The sequence below is a fragment of the Antechinus flavipes genome, chromosome 3, assembly GCF_016432865.1.
Source record: "Antechinus flavipes isolate AdamAnt ecotype Samford, QLD, Australia chromosome 3, AdamAnt_v2, whole genome shotgun sequence".
NCBI lineage: Eukaryota > Metazoa > Chordata > Mammalia > Dasyuromorphia > Dasyuridae > Antechinus > Antechinus flavipes.
The window spans coordinates 517,843,541-517,867,157 of record NC_067400.1 but is presented as its reverse complement, the minus strand read 5'-3'; the positions used below and the strand labels follow the sequence as shown (position 1 = coordinate 517,867,157).

At 42.3% G+C, this 23,617-nt stretch overlaps 1 protein-coding gene across 1 annotated transcript in view; it reads right to left on the bottom strand.

The window, feature by feature from the left end:
* WNT11 (Wnt family member 11) overlaps positions 1–23,617 on the bottom strand; it is a 55,883-nt gene that overhangs the window by 24,348 nt on the left and 7,918 nt on the right. The gene's annotated exons all lie outside the window — the stretch shown is intronic.

Genomic DNA, 23,617 nt, shown 5'->3' with positions numbered 1-23,617 from the left:
TTCTGGTTCTGGTCTTGGCTGGGCCTCTAGCTCTAAATCACAGACTGTTAGGGTCTGGAAGTGTCCTTACTAAATACTTCATCGTGTAGCCTTCCTGTCTCTGGGCCTCAGTTTCCACAAAGTGAAGAATGCCAGATTGAGTGATCCTGAAAGGTCCCTCCAGCCAGACATTCTACCTTCTAAGCTCCTCTTAGATCTCTGATGTTCTATGGACTGAAGATTCTTCCTGTTCTGGAATTCTGTGTTCTACACTCTCTTCTAGCTCTTTGTCTGTGTCCTGTGCCGAAAGGCTCTTCCCACTCTGACACTGAGTTCTGTGTTCCAATGGGGATAATAATCCATCAAAAATCTTCATTAAGCCCCTGGTGTGCATCAGGCATTGTGTTAGCTGTTGAACAAAAGTTAAATGACCCCTGCCCCCAGGGGGCTTACATTCTATTGGGGATGTACCATGATGCTCTTATTCTCCATCAAAGTCCTCCTCTGGTATCTCAGGGCAGCATGGAAACAATGCGTGCCCTGGAAGGCAGTGCCAGGAGAATGCAAGCTCTGACCATTCTCACCAAGCCAGGGAAGATGCAGCATGGACTGGGAATGGAGGGCACATTGGTCTCCCAAGAACTAGCTCAGTCAAGTAGAGAGAAACTCTTCATCACAGACTTAGGGGCTACCATAGGAATACTGGGGGTGAAAGAGGATGCCCCCTGGCTCATTAGAAGTTCCCCTGAGGGTTGAGATCTGGACAATTGGTCTCTGAGATTGCTTCTAGTTCTAGAGCTGGGCTCCTAAGATTTAAAGGATACGTTTGGAAAATGTTACTTGGTATGAGTGAAAAACAGCAGATTCTCAAGAATAGATTTTAGAGTCTAATAGACTGTAGAATTTGGAACCTGATCATCCTCTTCTCTAAATCTTTCATCTTGTGGAAGAAAAAATGGAAACTGGGGCCAAACTCTGACCCCAATTTCACGCTCTTTCTGCTACTCTCTCTTATGATGGTGATCTATAGCAAAGGGCTATTTTGAAGCTCTAGTTAAATAGTGGCAGTAAAGTGGTTCATGACCCAAAGTGGGCAATAGAAGTGTCTGAAACCTGGAGCTCAGGAACAGACAGAAGGATCCACCTGTTTCTTCATCTGAAAAGTTGTTTTATGTACCCCCCCCCCAAGGCTGGAAGGAAAGCACTTTATAACCTTTAGAGCCCCTTAGAAATATGTTATGTCTGGAATCAGGAAGGTCTGGGGGTTGGGTTCTGATTCTTCTTTAGATACTAGTTCCTGGATAAGTCAGTCTATATTCTAAACCTTCATTTCCTCATCTGCAAAATGGGGATGATAAGACAATTTTCAAGATTGTTTTGAGGATCAAATGAAGTATTTGTAAAGAACTTTATAAATTGTAAAGTACAACATTATAATTCTTGTCACTCTTTTTGTTATTCCTAAGGCAACTGTTGAAGTTTAATGGAGGGGAGAAAACAGCCTTTGAGAACCTGAGTTTGAGTTCCACTCAGTCTCTTTGGTGCATTCTATAATGCTGAGCAAGTCCACTACTCGGCCCTGATGTTCTGCCAAACTGGAGAGTGGATTCAATGATCTCCACATTTTTTATTCTAAGTTCCTCTTAGCTCTGACATTCTGTGTTCTAAAGTGCTTTACAGTTTTGATATTCTATGTTCTATGGCTTCTTGAAGTTCTAACATTCTGTGTTTCAGGGTCCCTTCCAGCTCTGACTTTCCATGTTCTAAGGCTTCTTCCAATTCTGATATTCCATGTTCTAAGACCCCTTCCAGATCTTAAATTTCATATTCTAAGATCCCTTCCAGTTCTGACATTACATGTTCTAAGACTCCTCCCAGCTCTGACATTCCATGTTCTAAGACCCAGCCCAGCTCTGACATTTTGTGTTCTGAGGCTCCTTCTAGCTCTGACATGTATTTCAAAGACCCTTCAAGCCCTGCCATTCTATGCTCTCTATTCTAGCATTCTACATGCTCAAGGTCTTTCCAGCTCTTCTATCTGGTACTAACTAGCAGGTATATTTGCATTTTTAAAAAAGTCTAGAAAAAAGGGGGAAAAAACCTCAACTTCAAGATTGAAGGGAAAGGTTAATGGTTAGGGTGAATATTTTACAGTGCCCCTGCCTCTCTCCCCAACTCCTTCCCCATCACATCCTTAGTCCAGCCCCAGGAGAACCTGCATTATCTGGTGGCTGGGAAGACAGTCTTGTCTATCTACCCAGGTGATCTGAAGGCTATCTTTTTGGAAGAACATTGGTAAACCAAGAAGCATCCTGGGAAGGAAGGACAGAGAAGGAGGGGTGGGTCAGGAAAAGAGAAAGGAGTGGAACCTCTGCCATAAACAGGATCAGGTAAAAGAACTTGGGAATCTTAAAAGCAAGGAATCTAAGAGTTGGCAAGGAGCTCAGAGGTAAGTTTTTCAGACCTTGATCCAGAATTCCTTCAACAGCTTCCCTGAAGACCTCCAATGAGGGAGAACTCACTAAAACAACCCATTCCACTTTCAGAGTTATAAGTTGTATTTAGAGTATATTTAAAATCTGTCTTCTGCTCATTGCTCCTAGCTCTGCTGTCTGGAGCCAAGAAGAATGTCAACCCTCCCCTACAGGATGTCCCTTCAATTTCCTAGAGACAATATTCATGTCATTCCTGGCTCTCTCTTCCAAGCTAAACCTTTCCAAGTCCTTCAATAGATCCCCATATGTTCTGATTTATGGTCCCTCATCACTCTGGAGTCCTTCCTAATGGATACACTGTCAATGTCTTTCTAAGTCGTGTCCAGAACTAACCACAATATGCCAGATGGGACCTGACCAGGACAAACAGAGCTACGTCATTCTGGCCTGAAGAGGACCAGATTTAGGGGAGAAGATTGTCATGGTCACTGCCTTCAAATATGTAAAGCTGCTGATGGGGCAGAGTTGTCAAACTGATCTTGTCATCCTCTATTCAATCATCTCTACAGGTTTTCTACTTTCTCCAGGATCAAGTAAACAGAAGCTCAAATATCCTTTTTTTGGCTTTCAAAGCCTTTCATAACCTGGCCCCTTCTACCCTTCCAGTCTTCTCATACCTCACTCACTCACATACTCCTCGATTCAGTGGTATTGATCTCTTTGCTGTTCCTGGAACTTTTAATCTCTGGACAGGCTTTTCCCTGTTCTCCTTTATGCCTGGAATACTTTGAGCTCCCTCTTTATATCTTCCATCTAGTTTTCCTGACTTCTTCAAATCTCTAACCAAGTCCCACCTTCTACAAAAAGACTTTCCCAATTTTCCTTAATTTTAGTTTCTTCTCTCTGAGACTATCTTCAATTTAACCTGCCTATATCTTGTTAATTTATGCATACAAGGGATGCAAGGGAATTTACATGCATGTGAGGGATGTAAGAAAATTTGCATGTATACATCATGAGATGCAAGGGAATTTATATGCATGGAATAAGGAAACTAAGACCCTCAGAAATCATATTCCCAAGTGGAAGAGGCAGAATAGAGCACTGACTCTAAAGCTAGAGCTCCTCATTCTGTTTAGCCAAAGATTAGAATAACACAATACCCTTCTGGGACTTTGGTTCACATAGTTCTTAAGGGCCTAATTATCCACAAGAAGAATGGGCTGATCCAGAAGATCATGTGTGCCCCAGCATGTTATGGTAGAAAGAGATTTGGATTTGGAACCAGAAGAATGAGATTCAAATACTAGTTCTATCATTTACTACCCATGTACCATTGAGTGGGTCATTTATCTTTGTGGCTTCTCCAAGTCTCATTTTCTTTCTCTGTAACACAAGAAAGTTGAATTAAATGATTACATTAAAAAAAACCCTCAGACACCATCTCATCCAACTCCTCTATTTACAGATGGGGAAACTGAGGTCCACGGAGAGGAATCAATTTAAATTCTTAGACTGTATTCCAGAAATAAACTTATGAGACTATGGTCTTACAAAGTAAACCCATGTTCCACAGTGGAAATGTTCTCTGTTGGAAATTCCAACCGAGTTTAACCCAAGAATCAGACTTCCAGAAGTGAAAGGGCTTTGTGGGGCACTCGGTAGCAGAAGGATGAACCCTCCCTGCCTGAAGTTCTCTGTCACAAAGATCGTTCACGCCTTGACTTGGGGCTGGAAGGGACCAGTGGGAGTTTGTGTCTCTTGAGCAGCGAGACTGACCACAGAAGGAGCGAGCATGTTGGTCAGCAACAGAGCAAGGGAAAGAATAAGCAAAGGATGTGGGCCTGCAAGCTGACCTCCTGACCATCTTTCCTTTAAGACCACTTTAGACTTGGGGAGCAGAGCTGTGGGCACCACTGAGCTTTCTTTTCCGTTCTCAGACTTTCCTCCCCCAGAAATAAACCAAAATGTTTTCAATTAGGGATTTGACTGAGTGAGTCAAGCTGAGAAAGGCTGTCCAGACCAGTAAATTTCTGCCTCCCGCCTGTAATCCCTGATTGACTCCCTGGAGTGGGACTTAGTTAGAAACGGTCATTACCGTTAATTACTGAATTACCGCATCCCCTCTCCTTGGATGCAGCTAGCCTCCTCCTGGTGTATTTATTTATGTGTGTCTAGGATTGATTTCCCTGCCCCATGCTGAAGGGCTCTGGCTTCATCCATGAAATCGAGCTGCCCCATCCTTCCTCACATTGATTGTTGGCAGCCTGCATCTTGGACAGCCCAGATTCCCTGCCCGAGGCCTTTGGCTATCATCTCTTCTGCCTTTAGCCTTCACTTGAGGTGGACTAGACCTTAGAACATAGAGTATCAGAGCTAGATGAGACCTTAAAGTTTGCCAGAAGGCATCTTAGAACATCGAGTATGAGAGCTGAGAGAGTCTTTAGAAAGTATCCAAAATATGAAGAATGTTAGAACTAGGAGCCATGAGAACACAATGCCCCACTTGGGAGGGACATTAGAACAGAACATACATGAATTAAAAAAGAACTCAGTCATCTTCTCTTCCAACCCCACTATTTTCAGATGGGGAAACTGAGGTCCACAGAGAGGAATCAATTTAAATTCTTAGATTGATATAGCTGGAAAGGCTCTTAGAAATCACCTAGGATAGCACCCTCATCTACAGAGAGGGAAACAGGGGGGAAGGAACCTCACAAGGTTAGTGTGAGGAAAGTGCTTTTATAAAACAAAGAAAGAGGGGAAAGGAGAAGGGAATAAGAATTTGTATAGCACCTACTATGCGCCATACACTGATAAGAGCTTTACAAATATGGCCAAGAAGCAAGAGAGTTCACTTTAGTTCTATTTCTGCCATATTGTTTCTTTAGTTCTTAACCCATAATCTTAACTTAACCAGTGATAGAACTAAAAGGGACTTAGACATAGAGCTGGAAGACCTACAGTTGGGTAAATTCACTGTTAGACTGGTGTCCTTGACTTCTCCATCTTAGCTTCTGTGTCTTTAAAATGAACAACCAGATGGCTCATTGGATAGAGTTGGACCCCCAAGCTCCCTGGAAAACATATGCTTGTGGCCTGGAGTGCTCTGCCATGCATCCATTCTATTTCTATCTCTTTTCAAGTTCTATATAGCATTATCCTCATCTCATCTCCTCAAGAAAGGTAATAGGATGGGTATTATCTCCATTTGACAAAAAAGAAAACTGAGGTGGGTGGAAGCTTCATAAAAGCATAGTTAGAAACAGGAACCTTAGAAGACATTTAGTTCTAGACTTGCACAATATACAACACACAAACTATTTCCAATTGCCATCCACTCTGGTATAAAAAACATCAGCTATCCAACAATTAAATGGATTGCCTTGTGTAGAAGTGAAGTCCTTTTTGCTTCAGGTCTTCAAGTGGAAACTAAAGCCCCCATCCTTAGGAAGACTTTCCCAAACCCTCTTAATTCAAATGCCTCCTATTTGTTGATTATTTTCCATTTAGCCTGCCTATAGCTTACAGTTGTTTGCATGTTGTCTCCTTTGGATTGTGAGCTGCTCCAGGCCAGGATTATCTTTCTTTGCATTCTTGGTGCCTGACACATAGTAGGTACTTCATAGATGCTTTTTGGTTAAGCATTAAATAAGACCGACTCTATAAAGCTAGCTGACAATCTGTTGGGGAATGATGTAAAAGAGATTCATGCTCGAGGTCCCCTCCAACTCTGAGATTCTGGGAGGTCTGGGGGTAGTGAGAAGGAAGTAAATGCTGGTTTTAGGGCACCCTGAGATTGTGGTATTACACTAGGGACTAGAAGGAAAGAGTATGATTTGGGGCCTTGTATCTTCATCCAGGGCTGAAAAGATTAGTAAAGGTTGAAGTAAGAAAGGCACTCTGGGCCAAGGGCTGGATTCCCTGAATCGCTGCCCAGAAGAATCATGGGATTTGGAAGGACCAGAAGGATTATCTAGTCCAAAGCCCTGATTTTACAGATGGGGAAATCTGAGGCCAAGAAAGGTTAACTGATTGGACCAGGGAGCTGCAGCACAGGGTCAGGGGCAGCTCATAACAGTAGAAAAGAATAAAAGATTTGGAGCCAGGGGATTTGGGGTCAAATCTCAGTTCTGCCACTTACTACTACTTGTATAACCTTGTCAAAGAACTTCCTGGGGCTTCAGTTTCTTTATCAAAAACAACAGCCTATCTTTGTCCTGTGACAAAGTCCAGTTTTCAAAGCATCTCATTGGAATCTCACAAGCAACAGGAGATAGGTGGTATTGTCATCCCTGTTTTACAGATGGGAAAACTGAGTCTTGGAGAGTGAGTCACTTGCCCAGAGTCACACAACTAGTGAGTATTGAAGGCAGGATTCTAACACAGCTTTGCTTGACACTCTATCCACCCAGCACCCAAGAAAAGGAGACAGGTAAAGCTTGATGACTTCTAGCTCTCAAGTGATGAAATAACTATTGAATTCAGGTCTCCTGATTCCATATTTAGGGGTTCTTGGATTGGAATACTCCAGGAAGCTGGAATCTGTGTTAGGCCATGGACAAGGCAATTCTCATTTCAGTTTCAAAGAGACGGCCTCAATACAACAGAGCTGGTCCTGGAGGAGAGCCTTGGGTTCAAGTTTGGCAAACCTTTGCTGCTGGGTGACCCCAGATTCCTTCTTTGTACAGCAGAGATACTAATATTTGTGGGGGTCACCTCCCAAGGTTAGTATGAGGAAAGTGCTTTTGTAAACCAAGAAAAAGGGGAAAGGGGAAGGGAATAAGAGTTTGTATAGTACCTACTATGTGCCAAACACTGATAAGCACTTTACAAATATTATCTCAGCAACATGGAGAAGTAAGGGCTGTTATTCTTTACAATTGAGGAAACCAAAGCAAACCAAAAAAAGCCTTAACTGTCTTTATTAACATTAGGAAGAATTTCCTTAAAATTAGATAAAATTTCCTTTTATCCCAAGATAAAACAGACTGGGCTCTAGGATGGACAAAGTTCTTTGTGATACCAAAGCCCAGGCTGGGAGATGGTAAAAGAATCTCTGGCTTCCAGTAGGGAAGATGAAAGGATTGGATGACATCAGGGTAAAGAGCTCTGGATTTGGTTTCAAATCCTGCCTCTCATGGTTACTAGTTCTGCGACATCAAACAGGTCACTGTAAAACGGAAGGGTTGGATTCTGTGGCTTCTGGTCTGGGACCCATCATCTTATGATTGGATGGATGTCTGAGGATTGAAAGTTGAGCACTTTCTAGTCTAGTCCTGTCATTTTACAAAGAAGCCTCCCCCGTTAGATTGTGAACTCCCTGAGGGCAGGAACTATTTTTTCCTTTCTTTGTATCTCTAGCACTTAATACAGTGTCTGGCACATAGCAGGGACATATTAATCTTTGTTGACTGACTGCCTACAGCTCAGATCTTCTAGCTCCAAAGCCAGGGTTCTTTCCCCTTCATCCCATTGCTTCTAGACAATATATGTACAAATTTATATAGTGCCAGGTATTGTGCTAAGTGCTTTGTAATTATTATCTCGTTTGATCCTCACAAAAACCCTGGAGATGGGGTAAATGCTGTTGTTATTCTCACTTTACAGATGAGGAAACTGAGGCAGGCAGAGGTTAAGTGGGCGGGTGCCATGAAATTAAAATTTATTATCAGTAAATTTTTGATCTGAATGCCTGTTTCATATACCTATATATCTCAGGCAAAGAGGCAGCAAGTAGAAAAAGTTTAAGAAGCCCTGATAGTCACCTACATAAACTAACCAGTCAGCAAGTATTTAATAAGTATCTGCTATGTGCCTGGCACTATGCTAGGAGTTGGAGATACAAATACTAAGTGTATAGCCTGGCTTTTTAATAATAACAGCATATGTCACCATATAGCCCAGGATTTTGTCACAATTATAGCAGTTAACAAGGAACTTTCCTTTTTTTAAAATCTCATCAGAGCTTCACAACATTTCTATGACCCAGGAATTTCTAATCTCCCATTTTAGAGAAGAAGAAAGTTGAGACTCGGAGATGACAGTGAGTGTCATCAGCCATCAGAGGCAGGGGAAATCTTGGGGTTTATCTTGTCTAACTGCTAACCCGTTGCAGTGAGAAGCTGCCCGAGTGATCCCAACCTTGGATCCTGTGCACTCAAGACTTCTCCTGGTCAAAGAAGTCTTCAGCTTTTCCCTCTGGCTGGCCTCCAATTTGAGGGCTCAGTCCCTGGACAATCAGAATCTTAGAGCTATAAAGGCTTTAGTCCAACCTTCCATCCAGATCAGGAACTCTCTCTCTCACCCCCCGACACAGGGCTGTTTGGGCTGTTAAACGTCAGGCTTGGGCACTGTCCCCATCCCCTCACCTCCCCAAACTCCCATCAGTGATGAGGAAAGCCACTTCTTCTCAGGGCAGATAGTGCTATTGGTGAAGTCCTTTTGCTTTTGGGAAGTGATTCCCAAATAGTTTCAGAAAAACCTTTGAAGACTTAGATGAGATGAAGCAGGATAAAGTGAGCAGCAACAGAAAAGCCTTTTTTATAAAGTCAAAAACACAGTAAAGACAAACGACTATGAAAGATTTGAAGGAAAATGAATAAGCACATGTACATACATATGTACATATCTATCTACATCCTTAGTGTAGAGAGATATGTGTATATGCCATATATCACACATTATAAATACATATATAAATATAGTAGACATATACATTATGCACACATATATGTATATACATTATCTATAGCACTTTTACAAAGCACTTTATATATCATTTAACTCTTGTAACAACTTTGGGAAGTGGCTGCTATTATTATTCCCATTTTATAGTTAGGGAAACTGAGGCTGAGAGGGCTCATTTGCCAAGGGCTACACAGCTACTAAGTGTCTCAGGAAGGTTTGAAACTTAGGTTTGTGTCATTCCAAGTTCAGTACTGTTACTTACAACACCTATTCCTGTTGAAATCGCTAAATCCTTTCAGTCACCCAAGTTCTTCAATCTCAAAGTCATCCTTGACTCTTCCCTTCCTCTTCATATTGAATCAGGGGCCAAACTTTGTAGTTTCTGCCCCCACCATGTTTCTTCTCTTTCTTCTCACAGTCACTCCCCAGCTCTGCCCATCTTGGATTCTTACCTGGACTAACTGGTCCCCTGGCTCCGAACCCTTTCTTCTCCACATCATCCTCTCTCCATAGTCTGTGATATGGCTAATACTCAGGTCTGGACATTGCCCCTCTCCTACTAAAAAATCTCCAATGTCTCTAATAATGGTAATAATAATAGCTGACATTTATTGGCTATGATAAGGTTTGCAAAAGGTTTTACACACCTTCTCATTTGGTTGTCAGAACAATCCTGTGAGATAAATGCTACAGGTGTCATCTGCTTTATAGATGAGGAAAATTGAAGACCAGCTCAAGGACGTTTCAAGGAGACCCTGATAATGTCAGAGAATGGGATCTTAGACACCTTTTAACTCAACCCCTCATCTTACAGATTCCAAAACTGAGACCCAAAGAGCAAAAATGTAAGAAGGCTTTAAGGATTAGAGCCGGGTTTCAAACCACTGCATCTTGTTGCTTCTTCATGTTATCAACCCTAAGTCTAGGTCTCTGGAGACGGGATTCTGGGCTTCTCCTTCAGAGGCCGGAAATGCAGGCAAAGGAGAATGGGTCTGTTTGGAACGCTAGCCATCCAGTAAGAGGAGTTAATGTTTTTATGACGCTTCCTATTTTACAAAGAGCTTTACACACAAGCCTGTAGGGGAGGGAATGCACATGATCCCCCTGTTACGGATGAGGGGATTAATGCTCAGACAGGACCGGTGTCCTGCTTGTGCTCACACGGTTAGCAAATCTCAGAGACAGGATTCAGACCCGCATCTCTCGGCTCTGAGTCCTGGGAACTATCCATTACACCATGTTCGTTTCCTTTCCAAATGCTCATTCTTCCTCGTCCGGGAGTGATCCCGGCCCAGGCCACAGGCACGGACCTCCCCCTTCTTACGGTGCATGGTGGGATATTCCAGCGAAATAGCTCTGGGCTACTTGCAAATTAATCCTCCCCTTCCCAGGCCTGGTCCCATGCATCATACTTTCCCTCCGGTGGTGTTTAGGGCTTGCTGTCAGTGTGGGGAACTTCAGCAGAGAGCCCAGACCAGGGAATGTTTTGCAGAAGGTAAGTGAGCACGGGGGGACTCAAACTTGGCCAGAAATCTGTTTATTCAGAGACTCGGTCTGAACAGCCAAAAAACGGGAGAAAAAAGGCCTGCTCTCAACACCAGCTCCCTTTGGTCTGTAAAGTTGTAGAACGTTGGACCCGAGGGAGACCTCAGAGATCAACTGGGTTAACCCTCATTTGACAGAAGAGGAGACAGAGGTAGGAGGAGGTACTGTGAGCAGACCCAGGTCAAAGAGCATCAGTGGTGGGCTTCCGCCTCGGACCCCGGGCGTCTGCCTCTCCTGCTTGGAGCTCTCTGCGCTCTCCCTCAGTGCCTGCGGAGGCAGGGTGACGTGCTGGGGAGGAGACAGGATGCAGTTAGGTAAAGGAAAAACCAGCAGGGGCCTGACAGGTTGGAAATCATGCTCTGTGAAGGCCTGCTGACGGCTGCTGCTGGACGGGGAGGTGAGGGGACTGGAGTGAGAGGACGACCCGGAAAAGACCGGGATCCAGGGGACATCAGCAGTACCTCATTTACTCTACGTCAGTTTTCTTATCCGTGAAATGGGAACACTATTTGTGGTCTCTGCCTCAGGGAGTTGTTGAGAAGACTGAGCTAAATGGAAGCAAGGCTCTTAGCAAAACTTAAAGTGCTACAGAAATAAGAATCTTACTTTAATTTTTTTAAAAAAAAAAATTCCCTTTATCAGAGGAAGAAATCAAAACTATTTTATAATCATATGAAAAAGTGCTCTAAATTTACTATTGATTGGAGAAATTCAAATGAAAACAACTCTGAAGTACCACCTCACACCTCTCAGATTGGCTGATGTGACGGAAAAGGAAAAGGATGAATGCCGGCGGGAATGTGGGAAAATTGGGGCAGTAATGTGCTGTTGCCAGAGTTGTGAGCTGATCCGACCAATTTGGAGAGCCATTTGGAACTGTGCCCAAAGGACAAGAAAACTGCAAATCCTTTGATCCAGCAATACAGTATGGCCCTTATCAGTGATTTTGCAGAGGAGGAAGCTAGGGCCCAGGCAGGAGAAATGTCTTACCCAAGATCACTTGGAAAGTTGGCCAGCAGAGCCAGCTTAGGCAGGAACTTTTGAGCCCACATAGGCCACCTTACAGATGAAGAAGGGGAAGTGGTTTGTGAGCAGTACCTACTCAATTAAGGACAGATTCCTGGAACCCTAAGAAGAGGCTGGATTTGGGCTCTGAAGAGGATACTAGGAAGGCCCACGTCCCCCATTTCCAGGATACTTCAGATAGTCCGGCCATTTGTCCTGGGATGTGATGCTCTTTGAAAAACTCCACCGTTTTCAAGCTCCCAACTAGGTGTGGAGGGGAGAGGATGGTGTGGGGGATGGACCATGTCTGCTCCTTCCCTAAGAGCTGCAGGAAAGCATGAAGTTATGCTTCCCCCAGAGCCCCTGTCTCCCAGTCTCCCCAGGGAGGCTCCCCTGTCCTGACCAGTACTGAGTCTTGTCTCTAGGCAGGAACAAACCCTTCTGAGCCACGAGGGGCTGCAAGACAGGGCCTTCTGAGCCCCTCTGCTCCAAGCCCTTCATTTAATATGGAAGGAATCTCAAGCTCAGGGAAGTTCCCTTACCCTGTCAGTATTTGTGGAAGAGCTAGGAAAGGGATCTAAGTCTTCTAAGGCAGTGAGGAAGCACCATCAGTCTCACTTCCCTTATCTGTAAAAGGGGGATAATAATAGCATCTCCCTAGGTGATGAAATGGCTATAGTGCTGGGTCTAGGGTCAAGAGGATGAGTTCAAATTCAACCTCAGACATTTATTAGCTATGTGATTTTATCTTAAACTCTGTCTGCCTCAGTTTCCTCAAATGTAAAGTAGAAGTCATAATTGTACTTACCTCGAGGGTTGTTATAAAATGAAATAATATTTTTAAAGCACTTGACACACTGTTTAATAATGTGCTTAATAAATGCTTATTCCTTTCCCTACCTCCTAGGGATGTTTTGATGATAAAAGAGATATTTAGAAAGTTGTCCTTCAATTGCATACAACTTTTCCTGACTTCATTAGACCATACTGTCCCTGGAGTTTTTCTGGCAAAGATACTAGAGGGGTTTGCCATTTTCTTTTCTATTGGATTAAGGTAAACAGAGATTAAGTAACTTCCCAGTGTTACTATCTGGAGCCAAATTTGAACACAGGTTTTCCTGACTCCAGGCTAACAGGGACTGTTTTCCATACTTGGAAAAGTTCTTTGTAAATCTTAAAATTCTGTATAAATGCTAAATGCTAACTATCATTCTAGGCCTGTTTTACCATGCTCTGATAATAATGACAATTATTCTAAAGAATAAACTGTTGAGTTTCCTTGAATCTGGGACCCTGATCCCAGCCTTCTCCATCAATGAGTTTCCCACAGTGGCCCTAGCTTGGACCCTGTGCAGAATACTACTTAAGAATCAATTTGTCTATATGTCTATAGGTAGATTAGATAGACAGATAGACAGACAGACAGATACATAGACAGATAGACAGACAGATAGATAAAGATATAGATATTTTATGAGGACTATGGTTTCATCAAAATAGAGAGTTCCCAAGGAGGAAAGCTCTCTACTAATGCAGATCACCACCTCCACTTTGCATCTTACAGAATTATCTGGAGTGTAAACAGATTAAAGAGTTTGCCAAGGTCACATGGCAGGATTTGAACCCTGACTTCCTAACTCAGGGATCAACTTTTTGTCTGTTAGGTCTTCCCAGGTTCCCCCAAAGTATGCCTCTTGAGTACTTCTAAGCTAAAGCAACTAGATGGTACGGTGGTTAGTAGTAGAGAAGTAGGAAGCCTTAAGTTCAAATCTAGCCTCCGCTTATGTCTTAGTTTTCTCATCTATAAAATGGGTACAACAATAGCACCCATCTTCCAGGGTTATTGTGAAAATTAAATGAGATATTTGAAAAGGCATTTTGCAAATGTTAAAATGTTATATAAATGTTAGCTCATATTATTATTAAAGTTAACCCAAACTCTCGGGCTGTTTCTAATAAATATTTGTGAAATAAAAATTATAACATGTTTCCTTTCCATGACATTTTATTATTTACAAAGTTCTTTCCTTGTGGTAAGTGGAGTATATATGTGTATATATATACATTTAATTCCAGATCTATGATTTCACTGATCTAGGAAACTGGCAGGTGTGGGAAATCCTTCCCCAGATGCAGACCAGCAATGTGTCTGTAATTATAGTCTAGCACAGGTTGGGGATCCTGGGAAATTAAGTAATTTGATCAGGATCACCTAGCCAGAATCCCTCGGAGATAGGACTTAAAATCAGATTTGCCTGACTCCAGAGTTAACCTACTGTCCAATATGCCAACATTCTGCTTCTTCACTATGAGGATCCTTGCCCCCATTTTACAGGGGAAGAAGGTGAGGTTCAGAAAAGGAAGTGGTTTTGACCCAGCTACTTAAGGGAGGATTCAACCCAGTTCCCAGCTCTAAGCTGAGCATACTTGCCACTGCCTGGTTTTCCCTACTGATACTAACAGATTCTTGCCCCATGTTCAGGATTGTACTCTTATCCTGATTGTTTAGGAGGGGGGATGGCAAAAGGTGGTTTTACTAACCCATCATCTGAACTGAGGGAAGGAGGAAAATCTTAGAGGGATCAGAGTGATCTCCCGAACACACAGCTCTGTTTCCTGATGTGTGACAATATATTAACTGGAACAAAGCTTTTCCTTCTTTTTTAGGGACTACAGGAATCTTCACTGCTGACCCCCCTTCATTTTAAAAAGGAGGTCCGGACAAGAGAATTGACTGGAATAAGATCACAAAATAATTCATTAGCTGAACTGGGATTTGAATTCAGGTCTTTTAATTCTAAAATTCAGGCTTTTCACACTATACTGAATTACTGGCAGAACTGAGAATCCTAAAGTCTAATCCAATTTTTTTCCTATAACATCACTGGGCCACCGATGGCCTAGGGTAAATAATTAGGAGTTATTATTATTCTTGATGATACTAACTGCTCACATGTTCATAGTGTTTTCCAATTTTCAAAGGAAATGAACGCTCTTGATAATCATTAACAATTCAAAGTCGACCTAGGAGGACTTAGCAAAGGGCCCCAGGGGTGTAGATTTAGCCATGTGTTATTAAGCATTTTTGTCAATGATTTGAATAAAGATATAGATGATGTGCTTATCACACAGGCAGATAACACAAACTTGGGAGGGAGAGCTAACCCAACTATCCCTAATACCAGATGTCAGGGTCAGTATCCAAAAAATATCTTGGCAGGCTGGAACACAAGACTGAATCTAATGATGTGAAACTTACTTAGGATAAATGTAGCCTTATACTTGGGTAAAAAAAAAAATAAAAAGATGCTCCAAGTAGAACTATGGGAGTTACACAAGCTAGATAACAATGAAAAAAGATCAGAAGGTTTTAAAGGACCACAAGCTCCACAAGTCAATAATATGATATAGTAGCTAAAAAAGTTAATGTAATCTTGGACTTCATTAAAAGGTATAATGCCCATCACTAGGTAGTTGATGTCCGGCTATACTCTCAGACAGCTATATGCTCCGACAATATTTATATTATTGTTGTTCATTCCTGGGTACCACAATGGAAGAATATTAATAATTTGGAAACTGACCTAATGAAGGAATTTAGGATGGTGGTGAGCCTCTAGTTAATCCCACATGAGGCTTGAAGCATTGTAGACAGCCTATGGGAGGGACATATTGGCTACCTCCCAGAATTTGAAGTGGGCTGCTGTATGGAAGAGGAATTAGCATTATTCATCTTAATCTTAGAAAGCAAAACTAGGGAAATCTCCAAAAGAACAAATTCGGCCTTAATGTCCAGAAAAACTTCTTTACATCAGAGGTATGCAAATTGGAAGGGCTGCCTTGGGAAACAGTAATTCCCATGTCCTCCCCCTGCCTCCCACTGAAGGAAGCCAAGTACCAGCTGGAAGACTGCCTGCTTTGGTAACTTGTAGCAGGGATTCTTGGACAGGTGTCCATTAACCTGGACATAAATTCTCAGGTTCCTTCCAATTTAAAGACTTGGAGTTTTAGAATCTTAATGTTCAATAGTACAATTCTCATTTGACAAAGAAGGAAGCTGAAGTTCATCCTTCTATAAAAGCACAGAGCAAATGAATGGCAATGCCAGAACTAGAGCCAGGGGTTTTGACACATGGTTAGTTAACCAATTGTTGGCAAGTGCCCCTGGGAGAGGTAACAGTGATTTTAAGCTTATCCACACTCACAAATTGATGATTGATATCAGATGACTGGAAATGCAAAAAAGACAAATTCCTTCAATTGTTTATTTTTGGCTCAGACTCCGCCAAGACAGATGATTTTTGATTCAAGGGGAGTCTTCCAGGTCCTGTCTAAGTCTCTTACTATTCTGGCAGAAAAGATGGAGAGCTATGGATTAGATACAGACTCAGAATTTGTTACATTTCCAAACCATAGAGTAAATGGTTTCATGTCAATCAATCAACAAACATTTATTATTTATAATAAATAAATTATAATAAACCTGCTCTGGGCCTAGCTTTACGCTGCTGCGTTATGGGGATACAAAAGGAGGCAAAAGACAATCTCTGCTCTCAGTGAGCTTATAGTCTGATGTCAGCATGGCAGGAAATCTCCAAGGATGTGCCTCAGGGAATTGTGCTTAATTTTTAATTGTTTAATATTGTAATTGGTGCCTTGGAGAGTTGGAGACTCTCAAGTTGGATTTACAGTATAGGAAGCATACTCAATGAATTTACAGATGACAGGAAGCTGGGAGGGACATCTATCATTCTGGGTGACAGAGTAAAGATCCCAAAAGATTTTGACATGTTAGGCTATCAGGATGAATCCAATCAGATGAAATTTAATAGGGATAATTGTGAAGTCTTGCCCTTGGGTACAAAAAATTAGCTCCATAAATAGAGAACAAGAGAGGTAGGGTTAGATAGCAATTATCCTGGAAAATATTTGAGGTTCTTAATGGATTAGAGGCTTGATATGTAGAAGCAGTTTTATGCAGTAGTCAAAAGGGAAGGGTGATTTTAACCCGCATTGAAAGGCTGCTTCTGGCATTTGGAAGACAAGAGTTCTGCTATACTCTGTCATGGGTCACATCTGGAGTTTTCCATTCATTTCTGGGTACCCTATTTTAAAAGAGGCTTAGAAAATACCCCATATGAAGGCAGGACAGCAAAGTCTCCTAAGCCCATATTTTATGGAGAGCAATGGGAGGAACTAAGGATAGTCGATCTTGGGGAGAAAAGACTGAAGGGAGGGATATCCTAGAGTTTTGTGGGTGTTTAAGGGGCTGTCATGTGGAAAAAAAACCTGTTTTCTTCTGTCTGCTGCCCCCCTCCCCAAGGACAGACAGAGCTAGGAACAGTGAGGGGGAGTCACAGAAAGGCAGATTTAGACTTGAGGTCAGGAAGACTTTTCTGTCCAAAAGTGGAACGGGTTGCTTTAGGAAAGTGTAGGTTCCACTCCTTGGGTGTTTTTAATACCCATTTGTTGTTAGAGTGGGGGGATCCTTTTAGGTACGAGTATAACAAAACACTAGTGGGGGTCCCTTCCAGGTATCAAACTCTGACTGTGAAATTTTCAGGTGCTGTATCAATGGATGCAATTATTGTGAAAGGCGAGAAAAGGAGGCTCCGATAGTGCCAGACTGAACCTGCCTCAGAGACATCCTGGGCACATCACTTATCTCACTGTGCCTCAATTTCCTCCTCCTCAAAACAGGGATAAAGCGATCTCTGCCCCAGGACTGTGCGCACCCAATGACACAACCCGCGTAAACATAGACTCGTCCTTGGCCACCTCTGTGAAGTCTCTCTAAATGCCAGCTGTTCCTGCGTCCGCAGGCTGCTCCTCTCCCTCCCAGCCCAGCCTGCCGCCGGCTCTTTGTCTGAGCCCCGGCCCCACAAGCTGCAGGGAGGCTCGGTTGGATGGATGGATCCGAGTCGGGCAGCAGGCCCAGGAGGACGAGCCAGGAGGGAGGAAGCGCCAGGAAGCGTGGGCTCTGCTCCCAGGTTTCCAGCAGGTGTGCACTCAGGGTGAATGGCCGCATCTGGTTGTGGTTTGCCCAGCACGTGCCCCTTTCCTCCTCATTCCTTTGGCCACCTTGTTTACCTGCCAGGATGTTTCCTTACATCCAAGGCTGCCTCGTTTCTTGGAGAACTAAGTGAAGGAGATGCTTCTATTGCCATCGCCTAAAACTGATGCTTCGTGGTACAGCTAAGGGTTGGGATAGAGAAGGAGAGCGGTCCTCATTCCTTGGGGGTCTTTCTTTAGGTAACCACTCCATTTCACAGATGGGGAAGTTGAAGCTTAAAGAAGGTGGTAAAGATATTAAAGAGGAAAGTAGAATTCAAATCCAGTACTTCCAGTGTCGAAATCAGGGCTGGATTTGTTCTGGTACATACTGCTGGTTTTCCTTACATTCACCTGAAACCCAAAAGAATTGTCCTGTCCCCTTGACCAGGTTAGCTCCCAAACCCCTTCCAAGCCAGAATTCAGTGACAAATGAAACATATCCAGAATGATCCAGTTGCCCTCAAAAACTAGTGGCTTAAGGGAAAATCCCAAGCAAGCATCATAATTCCTTTGGTGGCTACGCTATTAATTTATCCAGAATTCAATAATAACATAAATTTTATCGCTTCTGACTCTACCACTTCCAGGATATACTATGCTTCAGTCTTCCTGCTCTGTCAAATGGGCAATAATAATGATACAGTGCCTGAAGCTAACAAGGTAGTTGTGGGGGAAGTTCTTTGCAAACCCCAAAGTGCTGGAGAAAATCAGAACTATTATCTGTGTGTGCATGTCCCATTTCTAAATCTGTGATTGTATAGTTCTATGATAAAAAAGAGTAATAATTGTCAATATTTACGTGGTATCTACAATGCACCAGGCACTTCACAAATATTATCTCATTTGATCCTCATGACGACCCTGGGAAGCAGGTGCTATTATTATCCCCATTTTACAGATGAGGAAACTGAGATAAACAGGGTTAAGTGACATAGTGAAGTTCATACCTCAGCTAGTAATTAATTGAAGCTGGATTTGAACTCCAGTTTTCCTTACTGCAGGCCTGATGTTCTATCCCTCATGACACTTCTGACTTGGTGCTTTCCTCATGATGTCCACCCTTCCTTTTTGAAAAGGCATCACAAGTGAGGTCTTGATTTATGTGTGAATTGGATTTAGGTGAGACAGAGTTGCCCAAAGTCATCAGTCTCACTCTCTCTTCCAGAGTCACAGAAGTCAAGGACAAAAGTCAGGGTGACAGGTGATGGCCTAGGATGCAGCGGATGACCCTGGGGCTGTCTCCTTCAGCTGCCTTCATTAGAGTTGGAACAAACTCTTCTCCTCTCCCCATTCCACTGGAGGAAGTCTTCTGTGCTTGGGTGAGCTTACTCCTAATTCACCAATGTGTTTTGAGACCTGTTGGTCGCCCTCAACCTGGTTTAACCCATCTGCTGAGATGATGTTACCGGAGTGCGGCTGCTGCCCAGCCTACAGCTTTTTGGAACCACAGGTGAGTGCTGGGTGGCAGGTGGACACCAAAGGTAGATGGGCAGCCCTCTCGTTAAGCCCTCTCACCAGAGTTGCTAGTGCTCCCTCCACACATAGAACAAGTATTATTGGCCCGATTTTACGGAGGAGAGTTTGACTCACCCAAGAGCACACCAATTTATAACAAGTGTCAGGACCTTCTGATTCCAAGTCCAAAGCTTTTATATACTGACTACTGCAGACTGCCTTACCTCTAGCCCCAGGCACAGGAAAAAGCTAGTAGCATTGATTTGGCTTATTCTAAGTCCAGTTACTCTGATGTCTAAGATGTGGGTGATCTTGAATAAATCATTTCCTCTCATCTATAAGATGGGAATTGTCCTGACTTCTTCCTGATGGAAGATGCTGGGTAATCAACTGAAATGATGTCTGGGAAAGAACTTTGCATGGAAAGATAGATGTGAACTATGATTAAATCATTTCCCTAAAATGTCAGCACTGGGAAGGACCTTCCCACACAATATCAGAGCTGGAAGGGTCCTTAGATCAGAGAATATCAGACCTACGAAGGCCTAAGAACACAGAATGTCAGAGCTGGGGGAGAGTGCCTTAGAACATGGAATGTCAGAGCTAGAAAGGACCTTAGAAAATAGAATGGCATATATTGTATCTAGGATATACTGCAACCCATTCAACATGTAAAGGACTCTTGCCATCTGGAGGAAGGGGTGGAGGGAGGGAGGGGAAAAATCAGAACAGAAGTGAATGCAAGGGATAATGCTGTAAAAAAATTACCCTGGCATGCGTTCTATCAATAAAAAATTATTAAAAAAAAATTGAATGGCAGAACTATCAGAGGTATTATAAATAGTTCAGAGTAGGAATTCTTAACCTTTTTGGGACCAAGGACCCTTTTGGTCATCTGATGATTTCTTTTTTTGGAATATTATAATTTTAAAAATTCATAATTAAAAAAATGCTAAATTTCAGTTAGAGGTTAGTGAAAATAAAGGTATTTTTTTTTCCTTCTGCTGCAAATTCACATTCTACCTGTAATATATTCATGGACCCCTGGGGGGTGCATGGAACCTGGGTTAAGAATTCTCAATTTGGTGTAACCTCTTCATTCTTCAGAGGAGGAAACTGAGGATTAAGTGAAATGATCATATTGCTTGACTTCTCACTGTATGGGGGAAGAGCTAAAAGGAAAGAGAGAATTTATAACTTAAATTTCTTTAAAATGAATGTTAAAAATAAAGTTTACTTAAGAAAGAAATGAAAGGAGAGAGGGAGGGAGAAGGAAGAAAGAGAAGACAAGAAAGAGAAGAGTTGATGGTAAAGAGAGTAGGGAATGGGGACAGACAGAGACAGACAAACAGACAGAGAGGTGTGAAATGATTCTAGTTCAAACAGCACCCTAGAGCAGGGTTATGGGATTTGAATCTATGTTTTCTAACTTCAAGGTCACCACAGCTGGAGTCAGTAATTTCCTTCAGGAAGAGATCATCCAGTGCCCTAAATAACAAACAAAAGCCAAAACAAACCCCTTTCCCCCGTGGCTGATACCAAGAACTCCCTTTCTAGGATACAAAGCCTTAGGCTCCTCAGTGAGGCAGGAGTCAGTCAGCTGAAGTTCAGCAATTCTCTGAATCATAGGTGTCAAGACCCTGTATAGTCTTGAAAAATTATTAAGGGCCCTCCTCCCAAAGAGTTTTTGTTTAGATGAGTTATGTACAAATAGTTACTACATTAGAATAAACGTTCACTTTGGCCTCCGGGCCACCCTGAAAGAGTCCTGGGGATCCCTAGGGGCCCACAGCTCACTTTGAGAACAGCTGGTGCAGTAGAATATGTCCTGGATTTGGAGTCAGGAGTCCACCATTAGCTCTGGTGTTTATAGGGTGTTTGTGCTTGGATAATTTTATGTGACACGGAGATAAGGACACTTAGCCTAACTACCTTTCAGGATTGTCCAGAGAACCTCAGGGTTCCAGAAGAGGAAAGAGCCTCGGAGCACAATTTATCTGAATTCAATAACTTAATTTTTATCGCTTCTGACTCTATGACTCCCAGGTTGTACAATAATTCAGTCTTCCTGATCTGTCAAATAAGCAATAATAATAATACAGTGCCTGAAGCTAACAAGGTGGTTGTGGGAGAAGTTCTTTGAAAACCCCAAAGCGCTTGGGGAAAAATTCCTACCAATGAGATCGAATCCCAAGTGGAATGGTCTGACCTGGACAGCAGCTTTTCTCCAAGGCTTATTGGGGAATCCTCTCTACAATGTCTCCATTAAATGGTCACCGAGCCTCTGGATGTATACCCTGAGTGATGTCTAGCTCACTGCTGCCCAGGTAGAAATTTTTCCTTACTATAGAATTAAAAAAAAAAAAAGTTGCAGTGAACAGAGATTGGACATCAGGAAGAGTTGGTTCTGGGCCTGCCTTTGTCACATACTGTGTATGTCTGACCCTGGGCGTCCATTCGACAATTTTCTATAAAGTATGGAGAATGTATTGGCCTTCATTGGCAGAGGGACTTCCCTATATCAGTCAAATCACAGTTTAATCCTTATTTCTACTGAGTCACTCTCATTTCCCTTCATTATGGGCCCAAGTAGAATAAATACAATCACTCTTCCATATGATGGACCCCTGGGGGGTCCAGATGCTTGAAAATACTGATTGTACTATCGCAATGCTAGAGACCTTTCAATAAAAGGTAATTATAATAGCAATAACTCCATCATTGAAGTCCTCCTTCCTCTATCCCTTTCCAGCATAGAAGTGAGCTGGGCTTTGCCAAGGGAACACAAGCCCTGTCAAGTCAGTCATCATGCTGGCCTTCCAGGGTGGGATGGTGATGGACTTTCTGCTTCTGGTCAAAGGGCCAGCCAAGCTAAGTAATTGGGGCAAGGGGGACTGTTGAGGGTTGGCTAGTAAAGACTGGTTTTTGGTCATAAGCCAGAAAAATTTAAAATGTCTTCTCAGTGGAGCCATGTACTACTTCTGTGGAGAACTTGCCACGTGGAGTCTGAATATCAGAGAAGGGGACAAAGGTTACAAAGACCCCCACAGTGGGGCAGGATGATGTCCAACAAGAGGAACTTACCAACAAAACTAAGAGGAACCCATGGAATGTGAGTTCACGGGCATTCACATAGAAACTTGGAAGAAAAAAAGCTGGCACAGTGGGGAAGGCACTAGATTTAGTATGCAAATGATCTCAGACAAGGCACTATCCCTCTCTGGGCACAGATTCTTACTTAACCAAATGAGGGTATTCAGCTAAAGGAGAGGTTCTTAACTCTTTGTTGGCCATGAACCACTTTGGCAATGTGGTGAACTATAAACCCTCATAATAATTTTAAAATCATTTTAAACTTCAATTTAGCCATCTTAAATTTCATTTAGTAAATGTTAATAATTTTTTATTTAGGTTTCTTTATAATTTGATCATTTGAAATATTTAAAAACAATTTTTAAATGTATAAAATACATAGAACACAAACTACATGGAGATTTATATATATATATATGATAACCCAATCTCAATATATTTCCTTTGTGAATACTTTTCTTTAAAACAATTTTAAATGTACAAAATACATAGAACCCAAACTATATTGAGATTTCAATATATATATATATATTAAATAAACAATCTCAATATATTTCCTTTGTGTTCTATGTATTTTATACATTTAAAATTGTTTTTAAGGTGGGTGGATCCTTGGTAAAGCAACTTTGATCTATATGATAGCTAAAATTCCTTTCAGTTCTAGATCCTGTGATCATATGGGGCACTCCAGTGCATTCTATAATTTTCTATGGAGGATTTATGGAAAGACATGGAGAAGAATTCCACATGCTAAGATGTGAAAGAGCTGAAAATCTCACCAGTTGGGGAGTGCCCACATGGATAAGATCACAGAGCCATCAAAAAAATAATAGCAGCTTTGAACTTTTGAATAGCAACATTTGAATCAACAGGGGACTGTCAGAGAAGAAAAGGGTTGAGGATGCAAGACATGGGTGAGGGGTGCTTTCATTGTGCTTTTGTAGCTATTCCAAAAGGCCTATCTAGTTATTTGCCACATTAGCAGATTCTCCTCCTACCCTTCTTTCCCCTTCTCTCCATGATCCTCCAGGAGTGAAGAATTCCTCAGGATCCCCCAGTCCAAGCTCTGGTAGGGGCTCTGTGTGTGTAACCTTCCAGAAATCCCTTTCCCTTTCCGGGCCTCAATTTACAGAGCCTCCTGTAAAGAGAGGAAGCTTGACAAGATGATCTGAAGGCCCCTTTCCTGGCCAGCATCCTCTGATTTAGATCCCAGCAAGAGATGAGTGCCACACCCTTAGCCAATGATAATAATTTAACTTTTTTCCTCCAGAATGCATTAGACTCACAAAGAGATGATAAAGAGAATTATCCTGTGTGCAAGGCAGACAGACCACAAGGACAATTTTTCCACTTTGCACAAA